The 18,690-nt window shown below is 43.2% G+C and overlaps 1 protein-coding gene across 9 annotated transcripts in view; it reads right to left on the bottom strand.

Moving 5' to 3' along the window:
* unc-104 (kinesin family member unc-104) overlaps window positions 1–18,690 on the bottom strand; it is a 140,670-nt gene that overhangs the window by 97,264 nt on the left and 24,716 nt on the right. The window contains exon 1 of one of the 9 annotated variants that reach the window (XM_071660714.1): window positions 2,911–2,929. The exons of the other annotated variants lie outside the window; for them this stretch is intronic. The gene's annotated coding sequence lies outside the window, so the exon portion shown is untranslated. Of the gene's footprint in view, window positions 1–2,910; window positions 2,930–18,690 lie in introns of those variants that run through there. 9 annotated transcript variants of the gene reach the window in all.

Here is an 18,690-nt window from a genome sequence, read left to right as displayed (position 1 = left end):
AACACATGGCGAATTCTGTTAGGTTAGGTTTGGTTTAGGTTGGAAAATTGTTTTACCCTTGGTTTTTGATGTCTTTTGGACGATTCCGGTCAAATTTCTCCTACAAGCGTGGGTAATCTACTCAAAAAGTTAAAAATATGTCCCACACCGAGCTATGCACAAAATAAAACATATGAATAAGACTTTAGGGAGACTTAAGAAACAGTGAATGAAGCCAAAGAAATTCCTCAGCCTTAACCAGCTCGTAAAAGAAAACATTACTGAAATAAGTCAAAGAAATTCTTTAACCTGAACCAATTCACGAGAAAAAACTCCCCACTCAAACTAGTCGTTTAAAAAATGTAATTGTAGAAGTGGCAAATATTTTTTTGGAATTTGTTTTTTCAAGACATAGTTGTAAATTAGTGGTGATTGTGTTTACAACTCTTCATGGTGAAGGTTTTGCATATATATATATATATATATATATATTGCTTTCCACACACCAGCTCGACATTCAAGCAATATGTGCCCCACTCACACTATTACTGTATACGCATACATTACCCAATGTCAAATTTTGCAAAGAGAGAATCAAAATTCAGGGCATCAACTTATAATTTTTGGTATCATTCGCTCTCCGGGTGATGTGTACTTGGTAGGCGGGGTTCGAACCCCTCCTGGATCTATCATAACTTAGAATCAATTCCACAATCACCAAACACCATCGAGGATAAACATTAATTCTTAAAAATGTCAGACAAACTTCATTGGCAAGAATCCATTTTTAGCCTGGCTTTGAAACTAGTCTTGGAAAATGGCTCCTTGTGTTTAAGATACTTAATATATAGTTGGCTGCGATTACAGAAATACTTATTGAGGGCTGATCTCTCCTACTCTGGTAGTAAACTATTATCAAAATAGGCGACAAAAGCATATCAAAGAAACGGTGGGTTAACTGCAGTAAGCAAGTATTATTCACTTGCAAAAAAATTTGCAGTAAGCAAGTACCACACACTTGCAAAAAATTAACTGTAAGCAAGTATTGTACACTCGAAAAAATCAACAATAAGAAAGTATTATACACTTGCAAAAGTTATCAGTAAGCTAGTATTATACACTTGCAACAAAATTAACAGTTAGGAAGTATTATACACTTGCAAAAACATTAACAGTTAGCAAGTATTATACACTTGCAAAAAAATTAACAGTTAGCAAGTATTATACACTTGCAAAAAGTTAACTGTAAGCAAGTATCATATGCTTGCAAAAAAATTAACTAGGCAAGAATTCTACACTTGCAAAAAATTAACAGTAAGTAAGTATTATACACTTGCAAAAAAATTAACTGTAAGCAAGTTTTATACACTTGCAAAAAATTAACAGTTAGCAAGTATTATACACTTGCAAAAAATTAACAGTTAGCAAGTATTATACACTTGCAAAAAATTAACAAGTAAGCAAGTATCATACATTTGCAAAAAAATTAACTGTAAGCAAGTATTATATACTTGCAAAAAATTAACTGTAAGCAAGTATTATACACTTGCAAAAAAATCAACAGTAAGCAAGTAATATACACAAGCAAAAAGTTAACAGTAAGCAAGTATTATACACTTGCAAAAAAATAACCGCAAGCAAGCATCATACACTTGCAAAAAATTAACTGTAAGCAAGTATTATACACTTGCAAAAAAATCAACAGTAAGCAAGTATTATACACTTGCAATAAAATTAACTGTAAGCAAGTATTATACACTTGCAAAAAACTAACTAAGCAAGTATTATACACTTGCACAAAAATCAACAGTAAGCAAGTATTATACACTTGCAAAAAATCAACTGTAAGCAAATATTACACACTTGCAAAAAATTAACAGTAAGCAAGTATTATACATTTGAAAAAATTAACTATACAAGTATTATACACTTCCAAAAAAATTAGCAGTAAACAAGTATTATACACTTGAAAAAAAGGATAAGCAAGTATTATACACTTGCAAAAAAGAAAAAAAATTGAACAGTAAGCAAATTCTTTTTACAGTAAGCAAGTATTATACACTTGCAAAAAAAAATTGCCAATACACTTGCAAAAAAAAAAAAAACTAAGCAAATATTATACACTTGCAATTCTTTTTTATGTGGGTTAATCACTACAGGTAATGCGCTTGCAAAAATTTAACAGAGCCTTATGGAAACCTCACAAAGCCTCCTAGCCATCAAGACTTATTTAAATGGTCAATATTCCAGTCGAAATACACCAGCCACACTCATAAAAATACACCGCTAACATAGCCATGGATGTTATTAAAAAAAATATGCTGATGATCCCTTAGAAGTTGAACATAAACACCGCATTTCCTTTCATATCTTTCAAGCCTTATTGCCTTATCTAATATCATACAATACGATGCACTGCAACTACCATTAAAGTCCAAATATCACACTAAAAAGTCAGTAAACCAGTCACTGTTCAGAGGTTACAGTCCAAACTTGACCCCCCCCCCTCCCTTGCCCTATATGGTATTAATTTGGTTTTTGCTCCTGAGAGCTGGCTGCCTGTGTGCCCCCTAAACCACCAGCTAGATCATGCAATACTCGGCAAGCTGCTGCTGCTGCGTCACATGATTATTCTGTGGCCATCGGCAACTCAAAGGGTGGGCCGTTTTGATAACTGTTTCTTTCTCTACGCGTCGCAGCTTTGGAACTCTCTATCTTCTCATGTCTTTCCCAATAACTATGACCTGTCAAAAGACATATTTTTCACTTTACTCAAAAAATTAGTAAATACTTTCCCCTTTTCTTTTTCTTTCATAATTCTATATTTCAATGAAGGCCTCGCCTTGATGTGGACTTCTGTCCCCAACTGGAACCTTCAACATAAAGATAAAAAAATACGTCAATAAATGGATAATTAATTATATCACTTACCTTCAGTTATCAGTCACTTTAAAGCATTCAAATGTTCACAATTACCATTCACTTTACAGCTCCTCCAAAACACTATATTTAATTCCAATGTGTCCTCCAAGACATTATATCTAAGTACGTTATGTAATTCCTGTAGGCTACGCTGTATCAAAGTTACAATCATCATTTATAACAACTTTTCCACCACAAGTTTGTTCAACAGCCACAGAATTTTGTTCTAATTTCACCATATTGTTCATCAGTTCTATTTACAAGAACATTTCTGGTTTTCATTTTAACTTTCCACGCTTTTTTCCACCACTTCAATTCGTGAGTTGTGAGTGACACGTGAGTACAGCCATGAGTGAATGTGTGGGTACAGCCATGAGTTGACTCATGGGTACAGCCATGAGTAATGTGTGAGTACAGCCATGAGTTGACTCGTGGGTACAGCCATGAGTAATGTGTGAGTACAGCCATGAGTTGACTCGTGGGTACAGCCATGAGTAATGTGTGGGTACAGCCATGAGTTGACTCGTGAGTACAGCCATGAGTAACGTGTGAGTACAGCCATGAGCTGACTCGTGGGTACAGCCATGAGTAATGTGTGAGTACAGCCATGAGTAATGTGTGGGTACAGCCATGAGTTGACTCGTGGGTACAGCCATGAGTAATGTGTGAGTACAGCCATGAGTTGACTCGTGGGTACAGCCATGAGTTGACTCGTGGGTACAGCCATGAGTAATGTGTGAGTACAGCCATGAGTAACGTGTGAGTACAGCCATGAGTAACGTGTGAGTACAGCCATGAGTAACGTGTGAGTACAGCCATGAGTCACTGTACCCATCAGGTCCAGGACAGCCGCCACTTCCTCGAAGATACAGGCATTCGACCTGACCTGACCTGACCCCATACAAGGGACTAGGATGACGTCACTGATTACAGTCACCCAATCAAACGAATTCCCGAATTAATCATTAAATTTTTTTCCAAAAAAAAAAACACGTTTTTGTGTAATCTGAGATGGAAAAAAAATTTGTGTGAGGTTGAAATATCTTTTATAATGTTTTCTCCAAAGAATAAATCACTTGTTCCTGTATTTTTTTTCTACTCAATACAGCGTCCTTCCCTGTAATGTATTCTCATGAGAATAAATCACTTGTATCTGTATTTTTCCTGTATTTTTTGTGCTCAATACAGCGTCCTTCCCTGTAATGTATTCTCATGAGAATAAATCACTTGTATCTGTATTTTTCCCCGTATAATTTGCTCAGAACTATATTCTTTTCTGTAATGTATTTTATCAATAGAATAAATCACTAGTAACTGTATTTTTCCTGTATTTTTTTCTCAATACAGCGTCCCTTCCCTGTAATGTATTCTCAAGAGAATAAATCACTTGTAACTGTATTTTTCCTGTATTTTTTGTGCTCAATACAGCGTCCTTCCCTGTAATGTATTCTCAAGAGAATAAATCACTTGTAACTGTATTTCTCCCGTATTTTTTTGCTCAATACAGAGTCCTTCCCTGTAATGTTTTCTCAAGAGAATAAATCACTTGTAACTGTATTTTTCCTGTATTTTTGTGCTCAATACAGCGTCCCTTCCCTGTAATGTTTTCTCAAAAGAATAAATCACTTGTAACTGTATTTTTCCTGTATTTTTTTGCTCAATACAGCGTCCTTCCCTGTAATGTTTTCTCAAGAGAATAAATCACTTGTAACTGTATTTTTCCTGTATTTTTTGTGCTCAATACAGCATCCTTCCCTGTAATGTTTTCTTAAGAGAATAAATCACTTGTAACTGTATTTTTCCTGTATTTTTTGTGCTAAATACAGCGTCCTTCCCTGTAATGTATTCTCAAAAGAATAAATCACTTGTAACTGTATTTCTCCCGTATTTTTTTGCTCAATACAGCGTCCCTTCCCTGTAATGTTTTCTCAAAAGAATAAATCACTTGTAACTGTATTTTCCCCCGTATTTTTTGCTCAATACAGCGTCCTTTCCTGTAATGTATTCTCAAGAGAATAAATCACTTGTAACTGTATTTTTCCTGTATTTTTTGTGCTCAATACAGCGTCCTTTCCCTGTAATGTTTTCTCAAAAGAATAAATCACTTGTAACTGTACAAAAGAAAGAGAATTACGTTACTTAATGTTATCCACTTCGTTATCACACGGTGTAACTTATGACGCACTGTATCACACGGTGTTACGTAACGTAGGGCACAATCACACGGTGTACTGTAGGACGCAATGTATCACACGGTGTAACAGAGGACGCACTGTATCACACGGTGTCACGTAGGACGCACTGTATCACACGGTGTACCGTAGGACGCACTGTATCACACGATGTACCGTAGGACGCACTGTATCACACGGTACACAACGTATAGCAGGTGAACCGTAGGACGCACTGGATCACACGGTGTCACGTAGGATACACTGTATCACACGGTGTCACGTAGGACGCACTGTATCACACGGTGTCACGTAGGATACACTGTATCACACGGTGTAACGGAGGACGCACTGTATCACAGGTGTCACGTAGGATACACTGTATCACACGGTGTCACGTAGGATACACTGTATCACACGGTGTCACGTAGGATACACTGTATCACACGGTGTCACGTAGGATACACTGTATCACACGGTGTCACGTAGGATACACTGGATCACAGGTGTCACGTAGGACGCACTGTATCACACGGTGTAACGTAGGATACACTGGATCACACGGTGTCACGTAGGACGCACTGGATCACACGGTATACCGTAGGACGCAATGTATCACACGGTGTCCCGTAGGACGCACTGTATCACGGTATACCGTAGGACGCAATGTATCACAGGTGTCACGTAGGATACACTGTATCACACGGTGTCACGTAGGATACACTGTATCACACGGTCCGTAGGACGCACTGTATCACACGGTGTACCGTAGGACGCACTGTATCACACGGTACACAACGTATAGCAGGTGAACCGTAGGACGCACTGGATCACACGGTGTCACGTAGGATACACTGTATCACACGGTGTCACGTAGGATACACTGTATCACACGGTGTCACGTAGGACGCACTGTATCACACGGTGTACCGTAGGACGCACTGTATCACACGATGTACCGTAGGACGCACTGTATCACACGGTACACAACGCATAGCAGGTGAACCGTAGGACGCACTGGATCACACGGTGTCACGTAGGATACACTGTATCACACGGTGTCACGTAGGATACACTGTATCACACGGTGTCACGTATGATACACCAAGGGCACCGGATACATGCCTGCGTCTTACGGACACGGAGGCCAAGGGCGAACTGATGGTTTCGGGGAGGCGACTGTGGGTGGGGGGGTCAGACACACGGGGTAGTTCGACCGTTAAACTAGCCCAATTGGCTGATGTAAACAAACACTGGAATCTCCATTTATCACTGTAACCAGACTAATTTATCTTCTATTTATGCCTATAAATGGTCCTTTATTTATCTTTATCGGTCACAAAATGGGCCACAGTTGGACTGATCAATTAATAATGGGTTTGTTTATTATTGAATTGGAAAGTAAACACACGCCCCGCGCATGCGCGCGGAGCCCCCCAAGGGGGAAGGGGGATTTTGATGGGTCGTTCGCCATATTTAACGGTCTTGGTGGAGGTGATGGACGCCCAAATGAGAGGGAAGGGGTGTGGAAATGGGTGGAAATGGGGGGAATGGTGGAATGGGGGCGATGGGGAAATGGGGGCAGATGGGGGCTCTCTCATTTTATGAGGGAAATGGGGAAATGGGGGAATGGGGAAATGGGGGCGATGGGGGAAATGGGGGCTCTCTCATTTTATGAGGGAATGGGGAAATGGGGGAATGGGGAAATGGCGATGGGGGAAATGGGGGCTCTCTCATTTTATGAGGGAATGGGGAAATGGGGGAGATGGGGGCTCTCTCATTTTATGAGGGAAATGGGGGAAATGGGGGAATGGGGGCTCTCTCTTTGAGTGAGACGTCTCGATTTTTTCTATTGCCTCTAGCGAGGGGGGCCTAAGCTTTCTTCCTAAGCTTGTGACGAAATGGAAAATGATATAAGCTATATATATATATATATATATATATATATATATATATATATATATATATATATATAAAGTATAAACATTCATATACATTCCTTCGCCACCGTACTCAAAGCAAGACATGGTATTTCGCGTTAGTGCTATCTCTCTGTATATATATGAATCTAAACACCAAATACATGATATAAACACGCAGCTCACGAATGTATAAACATTCATATATATTCCTTTAGCCCCGTACTCAAAGCAAAACATGGTATTTCGCGTTAGTGCTATCTCTCTGTATATATATGAATCTAAATACCAAATACATGATATAAACACGCAGCTCACGAATGTATAAACATTCATATACATTCCTTTGCCACCGTACTCAAAGCAAAACATGGTATTTCGCGTTAGTGCTATCTCTCTGTATATATATGAATCTAAATACCAAATACATGATATAAACACGCAGCTCACGAATGTATAAACATTCATATACATTCCTTTAGCCCCGTACTCAAAGGAAAACATGGTATTTCGCGTTAGTGCTATCTCTCTGTATATATATGAATCTAAACACCAAATACATGATATAAGCACGCAGCTCACGAATGTATAAACATTCATATACATTCCTTTAGCCCCGTACTCAAAGCAAAACATGGTATTTCGTGTTAGTGCTATCTCTCTGTATATATATGAATCTAAACACCAAATACGTGATATAAACACGCAGCTCACGAATGTATAAACATTCATATACATTCCTTGACCACCGTACTCAAAGCAAAACATGGTATTTCGCGTTAGTGCTATCTCTGTATATATGTATGAATCTAAATACCAAATACATGATATGAACACGCAGCTCACGAATGTATAAACATTCATATACATTCCTTTAGCCCCGTACTCAAAGCATGACATGGTATTTCGCTTTAGTGCTATCTCTGTACATATGTATGAATCTAAACAACAAATACATGATATAAACACGCAGCTCACGAATGTATAAACATTCATATACATTCCTTCAGCCCCGTACTCAAAGCACGACACGGTAGTTAACGTTACATGGTTGTTAACTGGTGGTAATGCTAAGGGTTACGTATGAACCAATGGCCTTAAACCAACCAACCCCCACACACCTCAAACTACCAGGCCATAACAACGTCATTAGGGGGGATAATTACCTCAAATATTACCTCATTAGGTGCCCGGGTCCCCCCCCCAGGAGGAGGTAATGGTGTCATTACAGCGGGGTCAGTGGGAATTTTTATAGATCAGTCAAAAAAGAAAATATGAAGAAGAAAATGGGATGTGAATTTGTTTATGTTTTTTTCAACATACCCAAACACTGTCTTCCTCTCTCTGTCTTGTGGACTTTGTGGTTATTATGGCCTGCAAATTGGACTCGAAGGTCAATTAGGGTGGGTTAGGTTAATTAATTACACTAGTGATTAACAATACCAGTTGGAGAATGCAAAGATATTGTCTAGACACACACACACACACACACACATACATATATATATATATATATATATATATATATATATATATATATATATATATATATATATATATATATATATATATTTTTTTTTTTTTTTTTTTTTTTTTTTTTTTTCATACTATTCGCCATTTCCCGCGATAGCGAGGTAGCGTTAAGAACAAAGGAATGGGCCTTTGAGGGAGTATCCTCACCTGACCCCCTTCTCTGTTCCTTCTTTTGGAAAAAAAAAAAAAACGAGAGGGGAGGATTTCCAGCCCCCCGCTCCCTTCCCTTTTAGTCGCCTTCTACGACACGCAGGGAATACGTGGGAAGTATTCTTTCTCCCCTATCCCCAGGGATAACATACATTATATATATATATATATATATATATATATATATATATATATATATATATATATATATATATATATACATATATATATATATATATATTCCTATGAGTCCACGGAGAAAATGAAACACGAAAAGTGTGATTATTACACGAAAGTGCACTTGGGTACTTATCTTGATCACGCGCAAAATGAAACACGATAAGTACCCAAGTGCACTTTCGTGTAATAATCACATCATCACAGGGCCATGCCAAGAACAGTGTGTGTGTGTGTGTGTGTGTGTGTTAATGGTTTACTACAAGTCTTCTTTAACAGCTAATGTATCTTCAAGTGCATGTATCCCCCCTCACAGATACATCTAATGTATCTTCAAGTGCATGGCCACCTTCAAGGGCCTTGGCCACCATCAAAAAAGGTCCCTAAAGGCCTTGGGCCACCATCAAAAAAGGTCCCTAAAGGCCTTGGGCAATCATCAAAAAAGGTCCCTAAAGGCCTTGGGCCACCATCAAAAAAGTCCCTAAAGGCCTTGGGCCATCATCAAAAAAGGTCCCTAAAGGCCTTGGGCCACCATCAAAAAAGTCCCTAAAGGCCTTGGGCCACCATCAAAAAAGGTCCCTAAAGGCCATGGGCCACCATCAAAAAAGTACCCTAAAGGCCTTGGGCCACCATCAAAAAAAGTCCCTAAAGGCCTTGGGCCACCATCAAAAAAGTCCCTAAAGGCCTTGGGCCACCATCAAAAAAGGTCCCTAAAGGCCTTGGGCCACCATCATAAAAGTCCCTAAGGGCCTTGGGCCACCATCAAAAAAGGTCCCTAAAGGCCTTGGGCCACCATCAAAAAGGTCCCTAAAGGCCTTGGGCCACCATCAAAAAAGGTCCCTAAAGGCCTAGGGCCACCATCAAAAAAGTCCCTAAAGGCCTTGGGCCACCATCAAAAAAGGTCCCTAAAGGCCTTGGGCCACCATCAAAAAAGTACCCTAAAGGCCTTGGGCCACCATCAAAAAAGGTCCCTAAAGGCCTTGGGCCACCATCAAAAAAGGTCCCTAAAGGCCTTGGGCCACCATCAAAAAAGTCCCTAAAGGCCTTGGGCCACCATCAAAAAGGTCCCTAAAGGCCTTGGGCCACCATCAAAAAAGGTCCCTAAAGGCCTTGGGCCACCATCAAAAAAGTCCCTAAGGGCCTTGGGCCACCATCAAAAAGGTCCCTAAAGGCCTTGGGCCACCATCAAAAAAGGTCCCTAAAGGCCTTGGGCCACCATCAAAAAGGTCCCTAAAGGCCTTGGGCCACCATCAAAAAGGTCCCTAAAGGCCTTGGGCCACAATCAAAAAAGGTCCCTAAAGGCCTTGGGCCACCATCAAAAAAGTCCCTAAAGGCCTTGGGCCACCATCAAAAAAGTCCTTAAAGGCCTTGAGCCACCATCAAAAAGGTCCCTAAAGGCCTTGGGCCACCATCAAAAAGGTCCCTAAGGGCCTTGGGCCACCATACCACTCCAAAGACTCCTCCACCCCCCTTTTCCCCACTGGAAAATGTACCCTTCCCACCTAACATTTCCCCAGTGTGATGGGCCCATTCCCTCTCAGTTCCCCTGAATACATGGGTGATTACAGTGGGTACTGGGGTGATGATTACAGGGACACTGGGGTGATGATTACAGGGGGGTGTGATTACAAGGGGTACCAGGGTGATTACAGGGCAGTTTGACTCGCCCACTGGGGTGATTACAGGAGAGTTTGACCTCCCCTTCCCCCCATCACCAGGGCGTGTGTGATGTAAAGGGGAGGAAATAAAGAGGGAAAAATAAATAGGGTTTCGAACAAGAATGGAGGAAACAATTAAAGATGAATGACAAGGACGAGAAATGAGATAGAATCAATAATTCGAGATAGAATCAATCATTCGAGATAGAATCAATGATTCGAGATAGAATCAATAATTCGAGATAGAATCAATGATTCGAGATAGAATCAATAATTCGAGATAGAATCAATAATTCGAGATAGAATCAATCATTCGAGATAGAATCAATAATTCGAGATAGAATCAGTAATTCGAGATAGAATCAATAATTCGAGATAGAATCAATGATTCGAGATAGAATCAATGATTCGAGATAGAATCAATGATTCGAGATAGAATCAATGATTCGAGATAGAATCAATGATTCGAGATAGAATCAATAATTCGAGATAGAATCAATGATTCGAGATAGAATCAATAATTCGAGATAGAATCAATAATTCGAGATAGAATCAATAATTCGAGATAGAATCAGTAATTCGAGATAGAATCAATAATTCGAGATAGAATCAATAATTCGAGATAGAATCAATAATTCGAGATAGAATCAATAATTCGAGATAGAATCAATAATTCGAGATAGAATCAATAATTCGAGATAGAATCAATGATTCGAGATAGAATCAATAATTCGAGATAGAATCAATAATTCGAGATAGAATCAATAATTCGAGATAGAATCAATGATTCGAGATAGAATCAATAATTCGAGATAGAATCAATGATTCGAGATAGAATCAATAATTCGAGATAGAATCAATAACTCAAGGTGGAAGGCTAGTAATCCATCCATATCTTCTAAAAAAAGAGAAAAAAAGAGGGAAAAAATAATTTTTTTGGGGGAATACTCTAGTGTTAGCGAGGCTTTGGAGGAAACCCAAATATGTCGGAGGAGCTTTGATTGGAAAGGCGATGGTGGCGACGGTAAATGATGAAGATGAATTGACGGAGGAGCTTCGATTGGAAAGGTGGTGGTGGCGACGGGAAATGATGAAGAAGATGAATTGACGGAGGAGCTTCGATTGAAAAGGTGGTGGTGGCGACGGGAAATGATGAAGATGAATTGACGGAGGAGCTTCGATTGGAAAGGTGGTGGTGGTGACGGGAAATGATGAAGAAGATGAATTGACGGAGGAGCTTCGATTGAAAAGGTGGTGGTGGCGACGGGAAATGATGAAGATGAACTGACGGAGGAGCTTCGATTGGAAAGGCGATGGTGGCGACGAGAAATGATGAAGATGATGAATTGACGGAGGAGCTTCGATTGGAAAGGTGGTGGTGGCGACGGAAAATGATGAAGATGAATTGACGGAGGAGCTTCGATTGGAAAGGTGATGGTGGCGACGAGAAATGATGAAGATAAAATTGACGGAGGAGCTTCGATTGGAAAGGTGATGGTGGCGACGGGAAATGATGAAGAAGGTGAATTGACGGAGGAGCTTCGATTGGAATGGCGATGGTGGCGATGGAAAATGATGAAGATGAATGATGGAGGAGCTTCGATTGGAAAGGTGGTGGTGGCGACGAGAAATGATGAAGAAGAGGTTCTTCTTGGAAGAGGCGTTCGCTTCTTCATACCAAAGTGATATTTTTTGGGGGGATAGAAAGTCTGTGAAAGGGAGGCAAAGCTCCAGAAATGTAAAAGAAAAGAACATAAAAATAAACCTTATAGTTTAAATGGTCGTAACTGAGAAAAAAAAAGGTAAAATAAATGGCCCGGGAAAGAGACACACGTATGAATATTACATTGACGTAGTATGAATATTAAATTAGGAAGCAGTTACGAAACTAGAATGCGACAAGGTAAGCTGGAGTGGAGGATGACTTAATGTGAAAAAGATTTTGTATGATCGGGGCCTGAACATGCAGGAGGGTGAAAGGAGGGCAAGGAATAGAGTGAATTGGATCGATGTGGTATACCGGGGTTGACGTGCTGTCAGTGGATTGAATCAGGGCATGTGAAGCGTCTGGGTAAACCATGGAAAGCTGTGTAGGTATGTATATTTGCGTGTGTGGACGTATGTATATACATGTGTATGGGGGTGGGTTGGGCCATTTCTTTCGTCTGTTTCCTTGCCTACCTCGCAAACGCGGGAGACAGCAAAAAAAAAAAAAAAATATTATATATATATATATATATATATATATATATATATATATATATATATATAGTGTGGACGAATGGGGCCTTTGTTGTCTTTTCCTAGCGCTACCTCGCACACATGAGGGGGAAGGGATTTTTTTTCCATGTGTGGCGAGGTGGCGATGGGAATGGATGAAGGCAGACAGTATGAATTATGTACATGTGTATATATGTATATGTCTGTGTGTATATATATATGTGTACATTGAGATGTATGGGTATGTATACTTGCGTGTGTGGACGTGTATGTATAAACATGTGTATGGGGGAGGGCTGGGGGCCATTTCTTTCGTCTGTTTCCTTGCGCTACCTCGCAAACGCGGGAGACAGCGACAAAGCAAAATAAATAAATAAATAAATATATATAAGTAAAGACACTTTATCAATGCATTTACATCCTCCACACTTACATGGTGTTTATATTACTTATGAGTGCTGGAAAATTTGGTTTGGACGAATCAATTTATATAGATTTCTCTTGGGATAGATAGTAGATAGATAGTGTGTGTGTGTGTGTGTGTGTGTGTGTGTGTGTGTGTGGACCCCCGTCAGGAGCAGGTGGCCCCACCCCAGTGGTGTGGGGTTGGAGACCCCCGAAGACCATGCCCTTCGGGGCCTCCAATGTGAGTCACCCATTCCTTTCCCGCCCCGCCCCCGCGCGCCCCTTCCCTCCCCCATCACTGACTGGTCACCCTTCCTCAGTGGAGATACGTCCCTCCCCTTCCCTCATGGAAGGGGCGCCGCCCCTTCCTTCCCCTTCTTCTTCGCCAACAGCCTTCCCTTCCCCCCACGGCGGAGGGAGGCCCCCCTTCGCCACGCCCCTAACCCCCCTTTACCTTCCCTCCAACCCCACCCTTCCCCAAGACGCATCCCAGCCCCCTTTCCTCCCCACGCCCCCCCATTCCTCCCCCATCACGTCTCGCCAACCCACGCAGACAGAATCTGTCCGTGATCGATTCTCTCACCTCCTCCTCCTTCTTCGCCTTCGCCCGGAGGTCTGCGACGCCCCAAGACAATGGGAATGGAAGGATAAACGAACCCATCCAGCAATCCAGAAGGCCCTTAGCAACCCTCCACCCTTCTACAGGAGTAAAAACCCCGAAGGGCACCAAAGGGCTCCAAGGAAACCCCCCCCCTTCGTCAGGAGGGCCTGACGAAGGGGTATTTCAGGGTGTAAGCGAGCGGTGACCTTTAACTTCGGGGCTTGAAAGGTCAGGCTAAGATAACCGAGGCCCTTAACGCGGGGGCTGCGGGGCGCCCCCGCCCCCCCCGAAGGCGGAACAAGACATGGTGATTCTATCGAGCAGACGACCCACGGGGCAATTAACACCCAACCCAGCCAGACACACCGTTGAGCCCCACCGCCCCGCCCCAGCCCCAACCCTCCCTCCCTCCCTTTTCTTCCCACGCCTCGCCGCGCCCCCTGTGGAGGGGGCGGGGCGGGGAGAACCCGAAGAAGGACCCGGGACATCCACGCCATGTCACCTCCAGCACACGGGCTCTCGGCGTCTATAAATAGAGGGCCATTTCCAGGCGCCTCTGAGAGAGAGAGAGAGAGAGAGAGAGAGAGAGAGAGAGAGAGAGAGAGAGAGGTGGCGTGGGGGGGGAGGAGGCGCAGTCCCTGGAGGCGCGCCGCCCCCCCCCGCGCCTTTGACGTCAAACACTACAGAGGGAGGGAGCGCCTCCCTCCCTCCCTTCCCTCCTCCTCCCGGAGGGGCCCCCCTCTCACGATCGACCCCCCCAACCCCACACCCCCCTCTACGACACCCCCCCACCCCCCCTCCCTCCGTAATGACCGCAATTATCACCCAAATTATACAACAGAGTAATTATATAGAGACACCAAGGGGTCTCCTATGTCCAAAATGAAGGTCGAATGTAGTGGTCGAATGTAACACGTTGTCAAATTACCTTACAATTCTTGTACAGCGTCATTACGAATGGATGACGTAGTTAAATTACCTTTAATTATGCTATTATATTCTTGTATAGCATCACTACGAATGTAACACGTCAAATTACCTTACAATTCTTGTACAGCGTCATTACGAGTGGATGACGTAGTCAAATTACCTTTAATTATGCTATTATATTCTTGTATAGCATCATTACAAATGTAATACGTGTCAAATTACCTTTAATTATGTTACCATTCTTGTATAGCGTAATTACGAATGGATGACGTAGTCAAAATTACCTTTAAGCTATAATAATTCTTGTATAGCATCACTATGAAAGTAACACATTGTCAAATTACCTTTAATTATATTACAATTCTTTTCTTTTCTTTCTTTCATACTATTCGCCATTTCCCGCATTAGCGAGGTAGCGTTGAGAACAGAGGACTGGGCCCTTGAGGGAATATCCTCACCTGGGCCCCTTCTCTGTTCCCTCTTTTGGAAAATTAAAAAAAAAAAGTGAGAGGGGAGGATTTCCAGCCCCCCGCTCCCTCCCCTTTTAGTCGCCTTCTACGACACGCAGGGAATACGTGGGAAGTATTCTTGCTCCCCTTTCTCTTCTTTTGTATATACAAAAAAAATCTTAAATTTATAATCTAAACAAACATTTTGCTCGTCACATTAACCACAGTAGCTTTAGCTGTTGGTTGACACAACTAAATCATCAAATTACACTTATTCAACAAACCTTAAATCTTCTCTATCCTCACATTCCAATGTTAGCAAGAGAGAGGCCTAGTTACGTCTACTGCGCTCGGGAAATGGAAGCTGCCAGTCCGAAGAGACACGGACCAAGGATTAGGCAGTTCTAAGAGACACGGGGGAGAGTAGGCAGTTCTAAGAGACACGGGGGAGAGTAGGCAGTTCTAAGAGACACGGGGGAGAGTAGGCAGTTCTAAGAGACACGGGGGAGAGTAGGCAGTTCTAAGAGACACGGGGGAGAGTAGGCAGTTCTAAGAGACACGGGGGAGAGTAGGCAGTTCTAAGAGACACGGGGGAGAGTAGGCAGTTCTAAGAGACACGGAGGAGAGTAGGCAGTTCTAAGAGACACGGAGGGGAGGAGAGTAGGCAGTCCAAAGAGACACGGAGGGGAGGAGAGTAGGCAGTTCTAAGAGACACGGAGGAGAGTAGGCAGTTCTAAGAGACACGGAGGAGAGTAGGCAGTTCTAAGAGACACGGAGGAGAGTAGGCAGTCCTAAGAGACACGGAGGAGAGTAGGCAGTTCTAAGAGACACGGAGGAGAGTAGGCAGTTCTAAGAGACACGGGGGAGAGTAGGCAGTTCTAAGAGACACGGAGGAGAGTAGGCAGTCCTAAGAGACACGGAGGGGAGGAGAGTAGGCAGTCCAAAGAGACACGGAGGGGAGGAGAGTAGGCAGTTCTAAGAGACACGGAGGAGAGTAGGCAGTTCTAAGAGACACGGAGGAGAGTAGGCAGTTCTAAGAGACACGGAGGGAGAGTAGGCAGTCCTAAGAGACACGGGGGAGAGTAGGCAGTTCTAAGAGACACGGAGGAGAGTAGGCAGTTCTAAGAGACACGGGGGAGAGTAGGCAGTTCTAAGAGACACGGAGGAGAGTAGGCAGTCCTAAGAGACACGGACCAAGGATTAGGCAGTTCTAAGAGACACGGAGGAGAGTAGGCAGTCCTAAGAGACACGGAGGAGAGTAGGCAGTCCTAAGAGACACGGAGGAGAGTAGGCAGTTCTAAGAGACACGGAGGAGAGTAGGCAGTTCTAAGAGACACGGGGGAGAGTAGGCAGTCCTAAGAGACACGGAGGGAGAGTAGGCAGTTCTAAGAGACACGGAGGAGAGTAGGCAGTTCTAAGAGACACGGGGGAGAGTAGGCAGTCCTAAGAGACACGGAGGAGAGTAGGCAGTTCTAAGAGACACGGGGGAGAGTAGGCAGTTCTAAGAGACACGGAGGAGAGTAGGCAGTTCTAAGAGACACGGGGGAGAGTAGGCAGTTCTAAGAGACACGGAGGGAGAGTAGGCAGTTCTAAGAGACACGGGGGAGAGTAGGCAGTCCTAAGAGACACGGAGGAGAGTAGGCAGTTCTAAGAGACACGGGGGAGAGTAGGCAGTTCTAAGAGACACGGAGGGAGAGTAGGCAGTTCTAAGAGACACGGGGGAGAGTAGGCAGTTCTAAGAGACACGGAGGGAGAGTAGGCAGTCCTAAGAGACACGGAGGAGAGTAGGCAGTTCTAAGAGACACGGGGGAGAGTAGGCAGTCCTAAGAGACACGGAGGAGAGTAGGCAGTTCTAAGAGACACGGGGGAGAGTAGGCAGTTCTAAGAGACACGGGGGAGAGTAGGCAGTTCTAAGAGACACGGAGGGAGAGTAGGCAGTTCTAAGAGACACGGAGGGAGAGTAGGCAGTTCTAAGAGACACGGAGGGAGAGTAGGCAGTTCTAAGAGACACGGGGGAGAGTAGGCAGTTCTAAGAGACACGGGGGAGAGTAGGCAGTTCTAAGAGACACGGAGGGAGAGTAGGCAGTCCTAAGAGACACGGAGGGAGAGTAGGCAGTTCTAAGAGACACGGAGGGAGAGTAGGCAGTTCTAAGAGACACGGAGGGAGAGTAGGCAGTCCTAAGAGACACGGAGGGAGAGTAGGCAGTTCTAAGAGACACGGAGGGAGAGTAGGCAGTTCTAAGAGACACGGAGGGAGAGTAGGCAGTTCTAAGAGACACGGAGGGAGAGTAGGCAGTTCTAAGAGACACGGAGGGAGAGTAGGCAGTTCTAAGAGACACGGGGGAGAGTAGGCAGTTCTAAGAGACACGGAGGGAGAGTAGGCAGTCCTAAGAGACACGGAGGAGAGTAGCATTCTAAGAGACACGAGGAGAGTAGGCAGTCCTAAAGACACGGGGAGAGTAGGCAGGTTCTAAGAGACACGGCGGAGAGTAGGCAGTCCCTAAGAGACACGGGGGAGAGTAGGCAGTCCTAAGAGACACGGAGGAGAGTAGGCAAGATCAAGAGACACGAGGAGAGTTGCAGTCCCTAAGAACACGGGGGAGAGTAGGCAGTTCTAAAGACACGGAGGAAGTAGGCCAGTCCAAAGACACGGGGGATAGTAGGCTCCTAAGAGACAAAACGGGAGATAGGCAGTTCTAAGAGACCCGGGCGAGAGTAGGCAGTTCTTAAGAGACACGGAGGAGAGTAGCATTCGAAGAAGACACGGAGAGGAGGTAGGCAGTCTAAGAGACACGGGGGAGAGTAGGCAGTTCTAAGAGACACGGGGGGAGAGTAGGCAGTTCTAAGAGACACGGAGGAGAGTAGGCAGTTCTAAGAGACACGGGGGAGAGTAGGCAGTTCTAAGAGACACGGGGGAGAGTAGGCAGTTCTAAGAGACACGGAGCAAAGATCAATTATGGACCGTGGAACAAATCAACATCTTTGTCCAATCTAGCGATATGTTCTTTGCTCTCGTGCATTAACGGGTCAAATGAGCATATTCCAATTTGAATTCCAATCCAAATGACTACCTCTTGCCTGTCTGGTTCTAAAGTCATGTATATTATATAAATCTCCATACCTCTCGGGGATAATGCACACAGACGCCTTAAAAGATCACCACGTCTTCTTCTTTGTTCTTTTTCTCCTCCCAGTCACACAAAGACACACTCCATAACGTTGCCCTAAAGGCGTAGCCCAACTTAAATTGGAAAACAGAAAACCCAGCAACGTGTGGGAAGGTAGGGGGGGGGGGGGGCAAAAACACTGAGAAACACAGCCTAACACATTTTCCCGAAACTTCCCCCCAAAACTTCACACACACACACACACACACACATATATATATATATATATATATATATATATGTATATATATATATATATATATATATATATATATATATATATATATATATATATATATATATATTATCCCTGGGGATAGGGGAGAAAGGACACTTGCCACGTATTCCCTGCGTGTCGTACAAGGCGACTAAAAGGGGGAGGGAGCTGAGGGGCTGGAAATCCTCCCCT

This window comes from Panulirus ornatus, chromosome 72 (genome assembly GCF_036320965.1).
Source record: "Panulirus ornatus isolate Po-2019 chromosome 72, ASM3632096v1, whole genome shotgun sequence".
Lineage (NCBI taxonomy): Eukaryota > Metazoa > Arthropoda > Malacostraca > Decapoda > Palinuridae > Panulirus > Panulirus ornatus.
The sequence above is the reverse complement of the archived record's forward strand: the minus strand, read 5'-3'. Positions and strand labels throughout refer to the sequence as shown.